Raw genomic sequence first — 21,050 nt, 5'->3', positions numbered from 1 at the left:
GCCACATTCCCCATAAAGAAATGGGCTTACAGGCACTACTCCTCCCCATCTCCTGGAAATGCTGCCCAGGAACCCAGCCCTCTAGGAAGCCCTCACAGTCCCCCACCCCCACAGGACCAGGGCTTCATCACAGAGACAGGGTCTTAACGACAGTGGAAGAGGCTTCACAATAACCTCCTCTCCTGCAGGGAGAAAGAGGAGTTTTTGTTGCTTAGAGACACTAATTAAGAAACTAAGACAAAGCTCCATACAGAGCTAGACAGCCTTTGGCTGTGACTATAAACAGGGACACAGCTTGAGCCTCTGAGGTCTATGCTGGAAGCAGAGTTCTTCCACTGAGGATGAAATTAGGCCTAGGCCATAACTTCCTTATGGGATTGATGGTGTCTGGGTATATGGGTAAGAGCAGAGGCAGGAGCTCCTGGGGTGGAAAACAGTAAGAACAAAGGCAAATTGGCTTCCTGGGAAGGGCTTCATAGAGGACAAGGACGTTGTGTTGGTGATGCCCATGTTTTGAGAGAAGAGAGCCCAGGATTAATAGGAAAGAGAAAGAAGCATAGGGCCCCAGCCTCTCCCTTGACTCTTGTCCTCACTGCCAGGCTCCCCTCCTTTAGCCAGGCCTAGGGGAATCTCAGCATGAGGCCTTTTTGCCAGGGATGGCCCTGGCCCTGCATCTTTATGGTGCCTCAGGTCTGGGCTGTGGTCCCTGCATATCTGGGTGCTGGTTATTCCACCTGTTGGCGTGAAACACTCAGGCTCTACGGAGTTGGGGCAGCCTTTCTGTGGGGGCAGGTGCTTTCACAGTGTACTGTGTCCACAGCCAGCTTGGGCCACGGAGTCCCATACTTATCTCAGCCTTCTCCCAGTGTGTGTTCACAGCCTCCACATTCAGGTAGATAGACTCCACTTTGCAGCCTCGGAAAAGAACGACCCATCTCTCCGGAAGCCCCCAAGGTAAGCATAGGTCTTCCTTAAGGTATCATTCCCCCACATAACCACTCATACCCCCAGCTCCATACTGTGTGCAGTTTGTGACTGCCCTGTCTGGAAGGGAATTTAGAGGAGCTGTGTAATTTGTGGGGAAGCACCAGGCCCAAGAAGCAGCCAACAGGGCATCCTCCCAGCTCTTCCCCTAACTGTCTGAATTCTCTGAGCTTCAGTTGCTCATTTGCAGATGGGGATAGAGATAAGAGATGATCTCCATGGCCTCCCCCAACTCTTGTGGTCTGCGAGGCAGCAATCTAATCTATGTATATTGATGAGCTCTGGGGACCCTCCAAGCCATGTTAGGTGCTGAAGAGGAAGAAGAGTCCTGGGGTCAGTGCTTTGGGTGGTCCATCCCATGCAAAGTTCTTTTAGAGGACAATGTCGTTATGGCAATGCCAGGGGTGTGGAAGGTCACAAGGGAGTTCTAGGGAACCCAAAGAAGGAGGAAGGTGCATCATCGGGGCCTGCGGCTGGCAGAGGAGACCCAATGCCTTGGAAGCCCCCCAGCTCCACCCCGTGGACTGCTCCTTACTCCAGGCTTTGGTAGGCCATTCTGCCCCATGCACACCCCGGAACAGATGTGATTCTGACCCTTCCTTGCTCATGAAATTCTGATGCAATTGGCAAATTCTGAATGAGGTTTTAGATAACAATATTCTGTCAATGTTAGTGAACTTATTTTGATTATTGCACTGTTTCCTGTAAGAGAACATCTTTGTAACTTACTCTCAAAATATTTTAAAAATTATGTGTATGTGTGGAGAGAGAGAGAGAGAAAGAGAGAGAGAGAGAGAAAGACAGAAAAGACTGAGAAAGACAAGAAATATAAAATAAATGTAAAATGTAAACACTGAGGAATCTAGGTTAAGTGTGGACAAATTCTTTTTACTATTCTTGCATCTTTTTTGCAACTCTTAAATTATATCAGAACAAAAATTTTAAATTAAAAAATATTTATTTTAACAAGTAGTCACTGTAGTTTACCTGTCCAATACTTACACACACTTCTTGAGATTTGAAGAGTGAGAGGGATTTGATCATGGAAATTCTCCATTCCTGGACTTGAAGATGAAGGGGGCTACATGGCAAGGAATGTGGGTGGCCTCTATGAGCTAAGTGAGGCCTCCAGCTGACAGCCATCAAAGAAACCTCTGACCTACAGCTGCAAGGACAGGAGTTCTGACAACAATCTGAATGAGACTGGAGGTGGATTCTTCCCTGAAGACTCCAGAAAGGAATGCACATGGGCCAATACCTTGATTTTGGTTTTGCCTGAAGAGAGAACACAGCCAAGCCATGCCTGGACTTCTGATCTATAAAAAGTAGGAGATAATAAAGGAATGTTGTTTTAGTCACCTAGTTTGTGGTCATTTGTTATGCATTTATAGAAAAATAGTACGTAGCCTTTATGGGGTGACATGTCCACATGTTTGCATCCTGCTATTGGAAAGGAGCTCCTCTCTCTGTTCTGGTATTGCTGAGGCGCAGGCATGCAATCTACTCTTAGTCACGTGCCCTCTCCTTGGACTTTGAAACTTAAGTGATTGACATAAAAGTAGGAAAAAAATGGTTTATGTGATTTTATCCACAGGGCAGCATCCTAATAGAACTATTTCTGTCTTTGCATTTCATGCTTCATAGCCAGTTCTCAAGTTACTTTCTCCAGTCTCCCTCCAGTTCTGTGGGCCTCTGATATCTTTCTAATAAAATCCATTTTATTTACATTGGCAAGAAAAAAATCCTGTTGATTATGACCAATGTTGTGCTGGGGCCTGTTTGCACCGGCTTGAGACAGTGTATTGTGTTCGTCTCATCCCATCTTTCCATTCAGTGGAATTGGTAACTTGAAATTGGCCATGGTGGGATTATTTACTCCATGAAAAATGGCAAAGACTACCAATCAGGGATTTTTTTATTTTCAGAGAACTGGTTTTTAGCCATTTACCAGCACACCATTGCTTGTAACCAAAATCTTAAGTAATGGAACATGTGAGTGCTTAGAAAAGGGCTGAGATATTGTGAGCTCCAGGAGGGCAGAGGCAGCAGGGTGTTGTGGAAAGAACTTGGATTTTGCTATCAGAGAGTCCTAGATTCTTTCTCCAGTGGTGTGATTTTGGGCCAGTATTTTCTCATGTCTGAGCCTTAGTTTACTCATCTATGAGAGTGATGAGGAAATACAGTATTTGGCAAAAACAATCTCCATGCACTCCTGTACATTTCCCAGACATCTTTGCTATTGTGTTGGGGTCATGTGACTATTTTTGGCCAGTGTATAGAAGTGATATTTGCACCTCCAGGACAAGACACTTAAAAGCCCGTATACGAATTTTCAAGATAATACATACCCAGCGCCATCCTGGGAGAGGGTCACTGGATGATTGATTAGATATCCTGGAGGAGGTGAAACTGGTGCAGTAAAATGACAACGGAGAATGTGATGGCCTCTGAATCCAGGGCCTGACCCCAACTTGCTCTTTCTCTGCCAGAGCGCTGACCCACAAAAGGGTTTACATGCAGAAGGAGTTGATTTTAATAAGTTTGGTTTGGTGTGGAGAGAGACGGGTGAATGACATAGACAGACTGGACTGGAGGGCCCAAAGGGAACCAGAGGAACAAGAACAGGTTAGGACTAAATTGAAGGAAAAAACTCAAAGATGAGCCTGGGCAGCTTAGACTGTCCTGGGGCATTAGTCAGCTATGAACATGATGTCAATTTTTTTACCCATGGTTTCAGTATCCATTGATTGCCATACTTATTGTGCAGAGATAACTTTCAATTTCCACCATTACTTTTCTTCCCAGCTTTATTGAGGTACAATTGACAATTAAAAATTGTGTATATTTACAGTGTACAACATGATGTTTTGCTATGCAAGGGTACTTCAAAAAGTTCATGGACAAATGGAATTAAAAGACAATATGAATCTTTCCATAAACTTTTTGAAGGTTGCTTATGTATACATTGTGAAATAATTGCTACAATTAAACTAATATACATATCCATCTGTTCACACAGCTGTTTTTTGGTGTGGTGACAACATTTAAGATCTACTCTCAGCAAATTTCAAGTATACAAAATGATATCATTAATTATAGACACCCTGCTGTACATTAGATCTCCAGAACTTATTTATCCTGCTAAACTGAAACATCATCCCCTTTGACCAACATCTCCTCAATTCCCCCACACCCAGCTCCTGGCAACCACCATTCTATTCTCTGCTTCCATGAGTTAAACTTTTTTAGATTTCACATATGTGAGATGATGCGGTATTTGTCTTTCTGTGCCTGGCTTATTTCGCTTAGCCAAATGTCTGCCAGGTTCATCCATGTTGTCACAAATGGCAGAGTTTCCTTCTTTTTTAAGGCTGAATTGTATTCCATTGTGCATGTATATCACATTTTTAATCCATTCATCTGTTGATGGACACATACGTTGATTCTATATCTTGGCTATTAAGAATTATGCTGCAATGAGTATGAGAGTATAGATATATCTTTGACTTACTGATTTCATTTCCTTTGGAATACACTCAGTAATGGGATTGCTGGATCATATGGTGGTTCTATTTTTAATTTTTGGAGGAACCTCCATATTGTTTTCCATTTAAAAATGCTCAACCTCGCTAATCATCAGGGAAATGAAAATTAAAACAAAAATGAACTATCACCTCACACCTGTTAGAATGGCTATTATCAAAAAGAAGAAAGATAACTAGTGTTGCCAAGGATGTGGAGAAAAGGGAACCCTTGTACTCTGTTGGTGGGAATGTAAATTAGTACACCCACATAAATTTAAATTTAAACAGATCTATGTCTACAAAGAAAGCCTTGCTTAGATTTTGACAGAAATTGTACTAAACTCATAGATCAATGTACATCTTTGTTATGCCTTCCATTTCATGAATATGGCGTGCCTGTCCATTTTTACATTTTTAGCATACGGATACTGTATATGTTTTGTTAGTTTATACCTAAGTATTTCCTTTTCTTTGGAATGATTATAAATGGTGTTGTATTTTGAATTTCCATTTTCACGTACTTGTTAGTAAATAGACTAGTGATTAATTTTTGTGTGCTGAACTTGTATCCTATGAGCTTGCTGAAGTCATTTATTAGTTCTGCTAGATTTTTTGTAGATTCCTTGGTATTTCCTATATAGACTATCAATCGGGTCATCTGAAAATAGGGACAGTGTTTTTTTTTTTTTAATTGAATTATAATTGATTATACATATTTTGGGGGTTCAACGTTGACATATGTTGATCAAATCAATATTACTAGCATATATATTGTTACAAATCATACTTATTCTTTACATGCTTATGCCCCTTGTCCAATCTCTTCCTATTCCCCTCTCCCTCCCCTCTCCCACCACTGATAACCCTAGATTTCTTCTCTCCCTCTGAAAGAGTAATGGTTACTCTGTTGATTTGTTGCCTAGATGATGTGTCCAATGCTGAGAGGTGTGTTCAGTCCCCCAATATTATCATAGAGCCGATGCTCCTTCTGTCACTCTGGAATGGGCTTTGTGGAGAAAGACATCCTCTTCTTTTCTTTGGTCTCTGCTGGTGACTCTCCTTGTGTCAATGCACTCCAGTGGCTGGCGGACCATCTGCGTGGTGGTTGTGACGTCCAGCCACTTTGATGGCAGCCGTGGTTACTGTGGTGGCTGTAGTGGGCCACCCACATGGAGGAGATGTTTTTGGCATGCTCCTTGGTGCTGGCAGTGTGGGAACCTAGTTGTGAGAGGGGGTGTCCAGTCCCTGGCTCCATACCTCAGGTCTAGGGCCAGATTTATTTGTTCATTTCCAGTATGTATACCTTTTAAATCTTTTTTTTTTTTTTTTTTTTTTAACCTTGTTGCACTGACTAGAATTTCCAGTATGCAGAACAAGAGTGGTGAGAATAGATAAACTCACATGTTGTTGATATAAGGGGGAAATAATTCAGGTTTTCGCCATTAGGTATGATTTTAACTAGGTTTTTTTGTAGATTTTTTTGTTAAGTTGAGGAGGTTTCCCTCTATTCCTAGTTTGCTGAGTGTTTTTACTACTTATGTTTGCTGGGTTTTGTTACTGCTTTTTTGGCATCAGTAGACATGATCATGTAATTTTTCTTCTTTAGCCTTTCTGTGAATTTTTTATTGTGGCAAAATACACATAACATGAAATTTACCATCTTAACCATTTTTGAGTATATAGTTCAGTAGTGTCAGTATATCCACATTGTTGTGCAACCCCATCTCCAGAACTTGATCATCTTGCAAAACTGGAACTCTTTATCTAATAACTCCCTATTTCCCTCTTCCCCAGTCCCTGGAAATTACCATTATATTTTCTGTATCTATGAACTAGACTATTTTATGTTTAAATTTTTGGGGGTGGCTGGACAGTCTGGGGAACTGAACCCTTGACTTTGGTGTTATCAGCACCATCCTCTAACTGACCAGCCCAGTGACTTTGACTATTTTAGATACCTCATATAAGTAGAATTATACAGTATTTGTTATTCTGTGACTGGCTGATTTCATTTAGCATAATGTCCTCAAGGTTCATCCATGTTGTAGCATATGACAAGATTTTCTTATTTTTTGAGGCTGAATAATATTCCATTATTTTTCAATGCTGAACAATATTTTATTTTATGTATATACATTTTGTTTATGCATTCATCTGTCAATGAACATTTGAATTGCTTCCACCTCTTGGCTATTGTTAATAGTGAACATGGGTGGGCAGATATCTCTTTAAGACCTTGATTTCAATTATTTTGGATATATATCCAGAAGTGGGAATGTTGGCTCATACGGTAGTTCCATTTTTAATTTTTTGAGGAACTACCATACTGTGTTCCATAGTGGTTGTGCCATTTTACAAGACCACCAGCAGTGTACAAGGATTTAAATTTCTCTACATCCTCAATGACAGCTGTTATTTTCAGTGTTTTTTTAAATAGTAGCCATCCTAATGGGTATGAGGTGATATCTCATTGTGATTTTGGTTTGCATTTCCCTATTAGTGATATTGAGCATCTTTCAATATGCTTGTTGGCCATTTGTGTATCATCTTTGGAGAAATATCTGTTCAAAGTCTTTGCCCATTTTTTAATTGGGTTATTTGATTGTTTTGTGGTTGAATTGCAGGATTTTTTTATATATTCTGTTTATTAATCCCTTATCAGATATATGATTTTCAAGTATCTTCTGCCTTTCTGTATGTTGCATTTTCACTCTGTTAATTTTGTCCTTTGATACACATCAGTGTTTAAGTTTGATGTAGTCCCATTTGTCTACTTTTGCTTTTGCTGCCTGTGCTTTTGCTATCATAACCAAAAATTCATTACCAAGTCCAGTGTCATGAAGCCTTTATCCTATCTTTTCTTCTAGGAGTTTTATTGCTTTAAGTCTTACCTTTAAACCTTTAACCTATCTTGACTTAATTTTTGTTTATAAGGTAAAATAAGGGTTCAATTTCATTTTTTTGCATACGAATATCCATTTTCCCCAACACCATTTATTGAAGAGACTGACCTTTCCCAATTGAATAATCTTAGCACCCTCATCAAAAATCATTTAACCCCATATGTGTAAGTTTATTTCTGAACTCTGTACTCTATTTCATCAGTCTATATGTCTGTCTTTATGCCAGTACCACACTGTTTTGATTATTGTAGCTTAGTAATAAGTTTTGAAATCAGGAAGGGTGAGTCCTTCACCTTTTTTCTTCTTTTCAAAATTGTTTTGGCTATTTGGGGTCCCTTGAAATTCCATGTGTATTTTAGAATAATTTTTTCTATTTTTCCAAACATACTGTGAGATTGCAGTGGATCCATAGATCATTTTGGGTAATATTGACATCTTAACAATAACTAATATTAGCTCTTTTAATCCACAAACATGGAAAGTCTTTCTGTTTCTTTCCATCTTCTTTAATTATTTGTGTCTTAAAGACACAAATTAAATTTCTCTCAGCAACATTTTGTTCTTAATTTTCAGTGTATAAGTCTTTCACCGCCTTGGTCAGGTTTATTCCTAAGTATTTTATTCTTATTGATTGTATTATAAATTTAATTGTCTTCTTAATTTCCTTTTTGAACTGTTCATTGTTACTGCATAGAAATGCAACTGATTTCTGTGTGTCAATTTTGTATCCTATAACTTTGCTGAATTTATTAGTGCTAATAATTTTTTTGTGTGTGGAATCTTTAGAGTTTTCTATATATAAGAAAGATATGTCATCCGCAAAAAGAGATAATTTTACTTCATTTCTAATATGAGTGCTTCTTGCTTTCTTTTTTTTTTTTTTTTTTGGCCTTATTGCTCTGGTGAGAACTTTTCTATGTTGAATAGAAATGACTAGAGCAGGCATCCTTGTCTTATTCCTGATCTTAAAGGAAAATAGTTGGCTCATAAGATTAGTTTAGAAGTGTTTCCTGTATATTATCTGTAATAGATTGTGTAAAATGAACATTAATTGTTTAAATATTTGGCTATATTCTCATGTGAAGAAATTTGGGCCTGGCAGTTTCTTTTTCAGGAGACTTTACATTACAAATCAGTTTTTAATACTTATATATGTCTTTCATCTTGGTTGAATTTTGGCATCTTGTAGTTTTTGAGGAATTTATCCATTTCTTCTAAATTGTGGATTTTTTTAGCATTAAGTTATTTGTCACATTCCTTTGTTCCCCTTTTAATGTTTGCAGGATCTATAGTGGTATTCCTTATTCCACTCTTGATATTGGTCCTTTATGTCTTTTTTCTTTTTATCTTTGTCAGTTTTACTAAAGTATCAGTTTTACTGATATTTTCAAAGAACCAGCTTTTGCTGTGTTGATTATCTTTATAATTTTCTGTCAGGCTAGGTCACAACAGAACCATCTGCCCCATCCTGTGCAAGTCCTGAGCCAGGTAGTTGAAAAAAGATTCTGGCAGCCAATAACAGGATGGACATGCTTTATTCCAGATGCGACCTCCACTGCCAGTGGTTCAGAGCCACCACCTTTTATACCAAAGTGCACAATAACAGCAACAAGCCAAGGGGTACATGGGCACACATACGCAGTTGCACCACCCTTACATAACTTGTTTACAGTGGATGTGCTGAATCATACCCAGCTAGATATGAGGTGAAAGGGCCTGATTTTACTAACTCCATTTTCCTCACACCCTACCCCTTCAGGGTCTCTCACTGTACAATCTATGCATCTGAGATCTTCTGCAATGTTCCCTTAGTGAGGATAATTGACCCTTGTATTCACATAACCTCCGTACCTATTGTATGTTCCATACACCTTGAGGCTTGTCCCCATAGCTCTATCCTTTAAACTATTAGCCATGAAAATCCCACCCATACACATGTCTGGTTAGTTGTCATCATTGGGGTGATTTTCCACAGGCATCCTGCAACCACACTGGTAGGAAACTCAGTGCATATTCAGCAAGCTGACATATTGGCCACATGAATGTATGTATGTGTCCAGTCAACTCTGGTGCCTGCAGCCACAATACTATGGGTGAAAAGACAAAAAGATTATTGGCACCAATGGAGGGTGTTCTCATCCCCCTAGCAGAATACATGCTAGCTTACTATCCTGGAACAAATGGTTGCAGGAACAGGTGCTGTGGCTCTGTGCAACAGAGGCTCTACTGGAGAGGGCCCACCTTTGTGGGGTCTCTCATTAAAATCCTGTCGGCCATAACTGCCATGTCCACCCCTTCAGGGATGGGGGTTGGGTGGATAGCCTTAGTCCCTCTTTCAGAAGACCATTGTACTGTTCAATCATTCCCACCGCCTAAGGATGATACGGCACATGTAACTTCCACTGAATGGACAACTGAGAAGCCCACCTCTGTACTTCACGTCTAGTAAAGTGGGTTCCGTTATCACTCTGTATGATCAGGGGCCAACCATACATGGCCATAAGGCTTTTCAACACCTTAATAATGCTTACCTGGTCCAGGGCCTTGCAGGGCCATACAAACAGAAGACCTGTAGCCGTATCAAGGGCTGTGAAGATATATCTGAAATTCTCTGACCTTGGCAGTGGCCCCACAAAATCCACTTGCCATCGAGTCAGGGGCATCCTACTAGAGGTTATCTGCCCATCGGTTTGTGGCACGTGCTGGAGGTGTGGACTCTCGAGCACACACCGGACAAACACGACACGTGTTTAATATATCTTCCCATTTCATGGGCAGGTTCCACTTTTGAGCCATCGAACACATGGTCTTGCAGCCAGCATGCTGTATTCATCAATGTAACAACTGGGCTACATCAGCAGCTGGGGCTCTCTCCAGCCATATTACTTTAGCCAATGCATTGGCTTCATCATTGTCCAGACTGGCTAAGGGGAAGTGTTCTGTGACATGGAAAAGAGTTACTTCCTTTTCATATCCTAATTCCCATAATTCTTGCCACATGGCTTGTCCCCAAAGGGGTCGGTGGCCTACCATCCACTGTTGATACTTCCAAGTAGATATCCAGAGGGTAAGACCCTTGTATAAGATCCACTCACATTATTCCAAATGACCTAGCAACGTTGGAGCTGCCTTGGTTAAATCCGCAAGAGAATCAGAGGTTAGTAAGACATCATCTATATAATGAAACATTGTAACTGTGCTAGGCCCAGTCCACTTGGCTAGGTCTCCAGCGCTTAAACCATGACAGATGGTTGGGCTATGCAGGTAGCTTTGGGGTAACACCTGAAAAGTCCGGTGCCTTCCGTCCTAGGTGATGGCAAATTGATCTTGGCTATCAGCCAAGATCAGGGTAGAGAAAAAAGCATTTGCAAGGTCCAGTGCATAATGATAAGTTCCTTGCTGAGTCGTCAGCTTATTCATCGAGTTGTGAACTGAAGACACAGCCGCATGCAAAGGAGGCACTACTTTATTCAGTTCCCGATAGTCCACAGTCATCCTCCATGTACCATCTGGCTTTTATCACTGGCCATACCGGGGTGTTAAACAGGCCATGTGCAGGACAAATGATGCCAACCTTTTCTAACTACAATATATAGTGGCACCGATCTCCATACATCCTCCTGGCAGGCGATAGTGTTTCACATTAACCACATGCCATGGCATGGGTAACACTTGTGGATCATGCTTGACATGTCCCTGCAGCACAGGCTTTACTGCCCAGATTCACAGCTGGAATTCCCCAACCGTCGTTTGCAGGCGCAAACCATAGAGTACATCTACACCCAAAATGTATTCGGCTACAAGAGGTACATACACAGTATATACACAAGGGGGCAATCGTCCTATGCCCAGTGGCAAAGAAACAGCTTTGACTGTAATAGAATGTCCTCCATAGCCATCAACATTCACTGTGGACCCCCAGAAACTTATCTGAGTTGTCATATATCAGGCTACACTCTGTGCCTGTGTCCACCAACACCACCACCACCACTCGCTGCACATTTATCTCTGACCGATGTATTTCCAGTTCATTGTGAAGCCTCTGGTCCTTGTCTGCCCCCAAAAGGCAAGCACCTCAGCCTGCTTCCTAGCCAAAGGAGAACAGTCCATCTGCCTCCATGGAAGTAGCCATAAAATCGTTTAAATTTGCTGGACGTACATTGCCACCTGTTTCTGGACATTTAGTGAAATGCTGTTTGGGGCACAATTGTTGCCACAAGGCAAACCGGACCTCATTTGGTTGCCAGTCAATTTTCTCTCTGTCAACTGCTGAGAGCAAGTCAAATCACATCTGCATACAACTGGTCTTGCTCAGTCCCTTCAGGGTAAAATCCCAAGCATTTCTTGAGGCTTTAGTCTTAGCCACCTTTTGGACCCTCTTTGCTTGTCTTCTCCCCTCTGCCTCACCCAGACTGGCCATCATGGTCATCACTTCATGTATAGGACAACCAATGTATACGGCCAATATGGCCATCAGTGATCCAAAGGATGTCAGCAGAGCATTTTGCAGCACTACATCTCTCATGCTGCCAGTAAAACGTTCATCATCTGGGCCACAGGTGTTCACATTAAACATGGACTGTCACATCCCCAACTCCCAAATTATTTGAACCAGCTTGGTATATGTTTGCCACCTACTCACAGTTTTGGGCAGTTCTCCAGCATTCACCCACATGGTCCAGATGGCTGCATTCACCCATTCCATCAAGGAATGGTTATCCTGTCCTGGTGCGTATCTGCAGCTGTTCTGTAGCCACTGCTGCAGGGAAGGGTGCATGGTGATGGAAACCAACTTTTCCATTTCTTCACCAGAGCACATCACGCCATCCACCCCTAGGTCCCACAGCCACAAAAGCCAGGCAGCTAGGGGTTCACCCTGTTTCTGGTGAAACTTTCTCCAGCTCCAGCAACTCAGCTTGAGTATAGGGGACATAAGTAGTGAGTTGGGTCACTTGTGGGTTGCCTACCGGTTGTCCGCCTGGTCCCATGGGCTGTTCGTGCTTCGGTTTCTGATGCACAACAGGTTGTGCCAGGGGATGTATGGTCTCCCCCAACTCACCATCGGGTTCATCGTAATTCCCGGTGTTGAAAGCAGGAATGACCTGTTTCTGCACTACAGCCTCCAGAACAAGTACCGCACTTCCAACAAGTCTGCTTTCTGCTGCAAATCTCGAAGCTGTACCGCTTCATGGATTGCCTGGCCCATGTTGACTCATAGTACAGTGAGCAACAGCCAGACTCAGGTTAACAGGAAAGCAGCCACCAGATACCACAACTCAAGGGCAGCCACATTTCCTCCCCATCCTGAGGGCTAGTGGTTCCCTTACCTGTTCAGAATCCTGACAACAACTATGCCAATTGTCAGGCTAGATCACATCCTGTGTAGGTCCTGAGCCAGGTAGCTGAAAAAAGATTCTGGCGGCCAATAACGGGATGGACATGCTTTATTCCAGACGTGACCTCCACTGCCAGTGGTTCAGAGCCACCGCCTCTTATACCAAAGTACACAGTAGTGGCAACAAGCCAAGGGATACATGGGCACACATGCACAGTCACACCACTCTTACGTAACTTTACAACTGATGTGCTGACTGATACCCAACCAGATATGAAGTGAGAGGGCCTGATTATACTAACCCCATTTTCATATTTTCAGTATTATTGTTTTCTATTCTCATCTTTATTATTTCCTTTCTTCTTATTTTATGTTTTCTTTGCTCTTCTTTTCCTAGTTTCTTCAGATAGAAACTTAGATCATTGATTTTAGATCTTTTCTCTTTTTAAAGCATTTAGTGCTATAAATTTTCCTCTTATGACTGCTTTACTGTGTCCTACATACATTGATATACTTGGTTTTACTTTTCATTCAGCTCTATGTATTCTAAAAATTGCCTTTGAGACCACAACCAGGCAAGCAACTGAGCGAGCCACTCAAGGTCCTGAGACGGGGCTGGGGCCCTCAAGCCCCACACCCACCCACCACAACCAGGCAAGCAATGGAGCCAGCTGCCTGGGGTTGTGGGTCTCAGCTCTCCCTGCCCCACCCTGCAACAACATCTTAGAATGTACTTATCAGCCACGTGTTTTTCTTTGGGGTGTGTGACTTATCTGCTCATGTTCTTCACCAAATTTCTGCTTAGATTTTTTCTAATTCATTTTTGAGAGTTCTTTTTGCATTAAGGATGTAAATCTTTGAGTGTTAAATTTGTTCCTTATCAATTGACTTCAAATTTAATTTGTGATGTTTTCCTTTGTTTCTATGTTGAGAAAATAATTTTCTACCTAAACACTAAATAAAAAAATAAACTATATCTAAAAAAAAAACCCGAAAAATAAATAAAATTGCCTTCACTCCTTCTTTGATCCATAGATTATGTAGAAGTATGTTGTTTAATTTCCAAGCATACATAGATTTTCTTTTGTTTTTCTGTTATTGGTTACTAATTTGATTCTTTATGGTTAGAGAATATACTCTGTTGTTTTAATAGTATTGTGGTTTGTCTCCAAGTTATGATCTATCCTATTAAAAAGTCCATGGGTACTTGAAAAAGTGTGTCTTCTGCTGTTGTTAGATCTAGTGCTGCCTCTATATCAATTACATCAGATTGGTTCATTGTATTGTTCACTTCCTCTGTACCCCTGCAGATACTCTAGTAGTTGTATCAGTTGCTAAGTGTGCACTGTTGAAGTCCTCTAGCATAATTTTGGATTTGTCTATTTCTCCTTTCTGCTGTATCATTTAAAAAAAATATGGAACACTTCAAATTTTCGTGTCATTCTTGCACAGGGGCCATGTTAATTTTCTCTATACCATTCCAATTTTAGTATATGTGCTGTTGAAGCAACTGCTATTAGCTTTTCCTTCATATATTTGGAGGCTCTGCTGTTTGATACATACACATCAAGGATCATAATTTCTTCCTAGTGTTTGACCCTTTATCATTACTTAGTGTCCCCCTTTGGCTGTAGTAATTTCTTTTGCTTTTAACTCTACTTTATATAATATTAATATCAACACTCTTACTTTCTACCAGTGTTTGCATTATATGTCACTTTATATCTTCACTTTTACCCTACATATGTCTTTGTTTTTGAAGTTTCTTTTTTCTTTTTCACCCATTTTATTTTTTAATAAATTTTATTGTTTATATTTAAGGTATACAACATGATGTTATGGGATACATACAGATAGTAAAACAGTTACTATAGTGAAGCAAATTAACATAACTATCATCTCACATAGTTACCCATTTTGTTTGTGTGTGGCAAGAGCAGCTAAAATCTACTCATTTGGCAATAATCCTAAATACAATACAATATTAATAACTATAGTCCTCATGTTATACATGAGATCTCTAGTCTCTAGACTTGTTCATCCTACATATCTGCTATCCTTTGACCTACATCTCTTCCTTTCCTCCCCATCACCCCATCCCCACTCCTGGTCACTACTATTTCATTCTCTGTCTTCGTATATTTGACTTTTTTTTTAGATTCCACATATAAGTGAGATCATGAAATATTTTTCTTTCGTGTATGGCTTATTTCACTTAACAGAATGTCCTCCGGGTTCATCCATGTTGTGGTAAATGTCAGGATCTACTTTTTTTAAGGCTGAATAATATTTCATTGTATATATTTACTACAGTTTCTTTATCCATTTGTCTGTCAATAGACACTTAGGTTGTTTCCATATCTTGGCTAATGTTGAATAATGTTGCAATGAACATCAAAGTGCAGATATCTTTATGAGGTGGTGATTTCATTTACTTTGGGTATTTATTAGTCCATTTCTGTTGCTTATAACAAAATACTTGGAACTGGGTAATTTATAAGAAAAAAATTGATTGCTATGGTTTCTGAGGCTGGGAAGTCCAAAGTCCAGGGAACACATCTGGTGAGGGTCTTGATGGTGGTGACAGTGACCGTGGGGTCGCAAATGGCAGAAAATGGTGGAGCAGAGAGAGGGACAGACTCTTCATGCTCCCCTTTTAAAGCCCTCAGAACCATGCCTTGACCACCATTATTAATCCATTCACTACAGGATTGTCCTACAATCTAATCACCTCTTCAAGGCCCCACCTTTCAATTACCATAATAGGATTTCCCACTCTCTTAACACTGTCACAGTGAGAGTCAACTTTTGGGGGAACAGTCAATCTAAGGCACTCTGCCCCTGGCCCCCCAAAACTCATGTCCTTTTCACATACAAATACATTCATTCCATCTCCAAAGTCTTAACTTGTTTCAACTCAAATGTTCAAAGTCTAAAGTCCCATCTGGGAAATCAAAACAATTTACTTTACTTCCAAGATACAATGGTGGAACAAATGTAGGGTACATATTTTCATTCAAAAAGGGAGAAACAGGCGTAGTCACAGCTGGAGCAGTCAAAGCAGCTGGGGTACTGCTGGAAGAAGCTTCCTGAGGTGGCCCTGGGCAGCAAGCCTGTGGAGGGCCCTTATGACTGTTCCCCAACACCATTCCATCTCCTTAGGCCTTTGGGTCTGTAATGGAAGATGCAGCCTCCAAGATCTCTGAAATGTCTTCAAGGTCATTTTTTCCCTTCTCTTGATAATCCCTTTCTTCTTTACTAATTTCCTTAGCAAACAGTCTCTGAGCTACACTATTGAATTGTTCTGAAAATGCTCTCTGCTTCTCTACCACATGGCCAGGCTGCAAATTTTCTAAATCTTTACACTCTGCTTCCCTTTGAAATGTTATGTCAGTGCTGCCATAACTCAGCATAGGCTGTTACAAGTAGCCATGCAGCTTCCTGAATGTTTTGCTGCTTAGAAATTCCTTCTGCCAAATATTCTGGTTCACAACTCTTAAGTTCCAACTTCTACAAAGTCCTAGAGTATGGACACAATGCAGCCAAGTTCCTTGCCAGTTCACAGCAAAGGTTATCTTTGCCCCAGTTTCCAAAAGTTCCTTCTCATTTATGTCTGACACCACCTTAGAATGGCCTTTACTATACATATCAGCATTCTGCTCACCACCATGTAACCAGTCTCTAAGACATTCCAAACTTCCCCTCATCTTTTTGTCTTCTTCTTAGTCCTCCAAACTCCTGCAACCTTTGCCTAACACCCAGTTCCAAAGATGCTTCCACATTTTCAAGTATTTGGTTTAAGCAACACCCCACTTTCCTGGTACCAATTTTCTGTAGTAGTCCATTTCTGTGGCTTATAACAAAATACTTGGAACTGGGTAATTTTTAGGAAAACAAAATTTACTGCTTACAGTTTCTGGGGCTGGGAAGTCCGAAGTCTAGGGAACACATCTGGTGAGGTTTTTGGTAGTGGTGACAGTGACTCTGGGGTCTCAAATGGCAGAAAATGGTGGAGCAGAAGCCCACCCCCCAATGCTGAGACCCCTAGGAACCCTGACACAGAATACCCCATGGGAACCCAGCAGGTGAGGACCCACCCCTAAAAAGCCCACCCACTGCTGATGACTCCCTGAGGGAGTGACAGGCAGCCGAGGGTCAGCTACATCCCCTGCCACTGCTGCAGACACCACTGTGGAATGAGTGGACTGTGACAGCTTCTGCCACAGCAACTGCTGCTATAAGGATGGCTTGCTGCCAAAACAACAACCACCACCACTTCATAGGTTTCCTGGTGACTACTCACTGGCAAAGAAATAACAAGTGTCCCAGGGACTAGGTCACAGAGGCACTCTCAGACAATACCAACAATAAATTTGGCCAAAACACCTTCATAGTGTCTACATAATGGCATCTAACTGGATCCAATTCTAAAACACCCCATTCAACCATCACTATAAAATACACCTGCAAGAGGAGCTCCCTCTCTGCTAAACCCACTCCAAAAAGTAGAGAAAAAAGAAGCATCTTCTCTACCAGATGACTAAACACCAATGCAGAGATACTAGGAATATGAAAAAAAAGAAAAAACAAGAAAATATGACACTGCCAAGGAATATTACTCTCAAGTCCTAGATCCTGTAAACAGGAAGTCCTTGAAAAGACTGACAAGGAATTTTGAGCAACAGTTCTAAGGAAAAGAAATGACATACAAGAAGACTCAGTTAGACAACACAGTGAAATGAGAAAAAGTATACAGGACCTGAAAGAGGAAATGTACAAAGAAATCAATGCCCCCCAAAAGAATGTACCAGAGCTTGTGAAGCTGAAGGATTCACTCAATGAAACAAAAAACACAACAGAGAGCTTAAACAGCAGGCTACAACAAGCAGAAGACAGAATTTCTGATCTTGAAGATAACACAGGCAGACAAAAAAAGAAAAAAGAATTTTTAATACTGAAGAAAATCTAAGAGAGATAACAGACAAACTTAAGCACTCAAATATCCGAACCATGGGTATTTCAGAAGGGAAGCAAAAAGGAACAGGCATTGAAAACATATTCAATGAAATAATAGTAGAAAACTTCCCAAGTATAGGGAGAGATACAGATCTTCAGATTCAGGAGGCTCAAAGATATCCAAACAAATTCATCCCAAAAAGGTTCTCTCCAAGAAATGTTATAGTCAAACTGAAAAAGCTCAAAGACAAAGAGAGAATCTTAAAAGCTGCAAGAGAGAAGCATCAAGTCACCTATAATGGAACCCCGATCAGACTAACATCAGACTTTTCATCAGAAACCCTAAAAGCCAGAAGAGAATGAGATGATATATTCAAAATACTAAAAGATAGAAATTGCCAGCCAAGAATACTTTAGGCAGCAAGGCTGTCCTTCCAAAATTAAGGACAAATAGTATATTTCCCAGACAAACAAAAACTGTGGGAGTTCACTACCACATGACCAGCCTTACAAGAAATTCTCAAGGGAGTACTGGGTTTGGTACCTGAAAAATAACTGCAGGTCGATATCCTTGATGAATATAGATGCAAAAATCCTCACTAAAATACTAGCAAACAGAATACAGCAACACATACATAAAATTATTCATCACGATCAAGTGGGATTCATCCCAGGGATGCAAGGTTGGTTTAACATACGCAAATTAATAAATAGGGATACACCATGTTAATAAAATCAAACACAAGGACCATATGATCATCTCATATAGATGCTGAAAAAGCATTTGATAAAATTCAACATTCATTCATGACAAAGACCCTCTATAAGTTAGATATAGATGGAAAGTATCGCAACATAATTAAAGCCATATATGATAAATATTCAACTCCTATTCAACATAGTATTGGAAGTACTAGCCAGAGCAATCAGAGAAGAGAAGGAAATAAAGGGCATCCAGATTGGAAAAGACGAAGTCAAACTGTCCCTCTTTGCAGATGACATGATCCTATGTATTGAACAGCCTAAAACCTCTCCCAAAAAACTCTTGGAGTTGATAAATGATTTCAGCACAGTAGCAGGATACAAAATCAACACACAAAAATCAGTAGCATTTCTTTTCTCCAATAGTGAACATGCAGAAAGAGAAATCAAGAAAGCCTGCCCATTTACAATAGCCACCAAAAAGATAAAATACTTAGGAATTGAGTTAACCAAAGATGTGAAAAATCTCTATAATGAGAACTACAAACCACTGCTGAGAGAAATTAGAGAGGATACAAGAAGATGGAAAGATATCCCATGCTCTTGGATTGGAAGAATCAACATAGTGAAAATGTCCATACTACCCAAAGCGATATACAAATTCAATGCAATCCCCATCAAAATTCCAAAGACATTTTTCTCAGAAATGGAAAGAACTATCCAGACATTTATATGGAATAACAAAAGACCACGCATAGCCAAAGCAATGCTGAGCAAAAAAAATAAAGCTGGAGGCATAAAACTACCTGACTTTAAACTATACTACAAAGCTATAATAACCAAAACAGTATGGTACTGGCATAAAAACAGACACACTGATCAATGGAATAGAATAGAGAATTCAGAAATCAACCCACACACCTACAGCCATCTGATCTTTGACAAAGGCACCAAGCCTATACACTGGGGAAGAGACTGCCTCTTTAGCAAATGGTGCTGGGAGAACTGGATATCAATATGCAGGAGAATGAAACTAGACCCATACCTTTCACCATACACTAAAGTCAACTCAAAATGGATTAAAGAATTAAATATATACCCTGAAACAATAAAACTTCTTAAAGAAAACATAGGAGAGACACTTCAGGAAATAGGACTGGACACAGACTTCATGAATACGACCCCAAAAGCACAGGCAACCAAAGGAAAAATAAACAAATGGGATTATATCAAACTAAAGAGCTTCTGCACAGCAAAAGAAACAATTAACAGAGTTAAAAGACAACCAACAGAGTGGGAGAAAATATTTGCGAAATATACATCTGACAAAGGATTAATATCCAGAATATACAAGGAGCTCAAACAACTTTACAAGAAAAAAACAAGCAACCCAACTAAAAAATGGGCAAAAGAGCTAAGTAGGCATTTCTCTAAGGAAGATATACAAATGGCCAACAGACATATGAAAAAATGCTCAACATCACTCAGCATCCAAGAAATGCAAATCAAAGCTACACTGAGATACCATCTCACCCCAGTTAGGATGGCTAAAATCCAAAAGACTCTGAATGATGAATGCTGGCGACGTTGTGGAGAAAAAGGAACTCTCATACATTATTGGTGGGACTGCAAAATGGGGCAGCCTCTATGAAAAATGGTATGGTGGTTCCTCAAACAATTGCAGATAGATCTGCCATATGACCAAGCTATCCCACTGCTGGGAATATACCCAGAGGAATGGAAATCATCAAGTCGAAGGTATACCTGTTCCCCAATGTTCATCGCAGCACTCTTTACAGTAGCCAAGAGTTGGAACCAGCCCAAATGTCCATCATCAGATGAGTGGATACGGAAAATGTGGTATATCTACACAATGGAATACTACTCAGCTATAAAAAAGAATGAAATACTGCCATTTGCAACAACATGGATGGACCTTGAGAGAATTATATTAAGTGAAACAAGTCACGCACAGAAAGAGAAATACCACATGTTCTCACTTATTGGTGGGAGATAAAAATAAATAAATAAATTCACACACACACACACAAACCGGGGGGGAGAAGAAGACATAACAATTACAATTCCTTGAAGTTGACACGACAAGCAAACAGAAAGGACATTGTTGGGTGGAAGGGGGGAGAGAGAGGAGGGAGGGAGGTTTTGGTAATGGCCACAATAATCAACCACACTGTATATCAACAAAATAAAATTTTTAAAAAAATTATGTTAAATGAAATAAGCCAGACAAGGAAAGAGAAATACTGCATGTTCTCACTCATAACTGGGTGCAAAGAAGGAAGGAAGGAAGGAAGAAAAGACCAAAACAATATGTTGAACTTTCAGAAGCGGAGAACAAACCTAAGGATACTAGAGATGGGGGGAGGCAGGGAGGGGGTTTGGGGAAGGATAGGTTGAATAAAGGGCATAAAGAAAAATCACAATTTATAACAATGAATATGTGTTGCTTTGCGTGGGGAAAATTTCCTGTCCTTTGCAAGGTCAATATTTGAAACTGCAAGGCTTTGGAAAACCAGGCCCTGTGAAGTACATTTGCTTTATGAATACTCCACAAATATGCTTGTAATAAATAATAATTTTTTTAAAAAAGAGATTGTTGATATGTTACCTCTTTTTTGGCTGGGC

General features: G+C 40.3%; 1 pseudogene; it reads right to left on the bottom strand.

Moving 5' to 3' along the window:
* Nucleotides 1-14,155: 14,155 nt before the first annotated feature.
* On the bottom strand, nt 14,156-14,256 carry LOC134368784 (U6 spliceosomal RNA; annotated as a pseudogene).
* Between the last annotated feature and the right edge of the window lie 6,794 nt (nt 14,257-21,050).

This window comes from Cynocephalus volans, chromosome X (assembly GCF_027409185.1).
Source record: "Cynocephalus volans isolate mCynVol1 chromosome X, mCynVol1.pri, whole genome shotgun sequence".
Lineage (NCBI taxonomy): Eukaryota > Metazoa > Chordata > Mammalia > Dermoptera > Cynocephalidae > Cynocephalus > Cynocephalus volans.
Note: the sequence above shows the minus strand (reverse complement) of the source record. Positions and strands in the feature narration are given on the sequence as shown.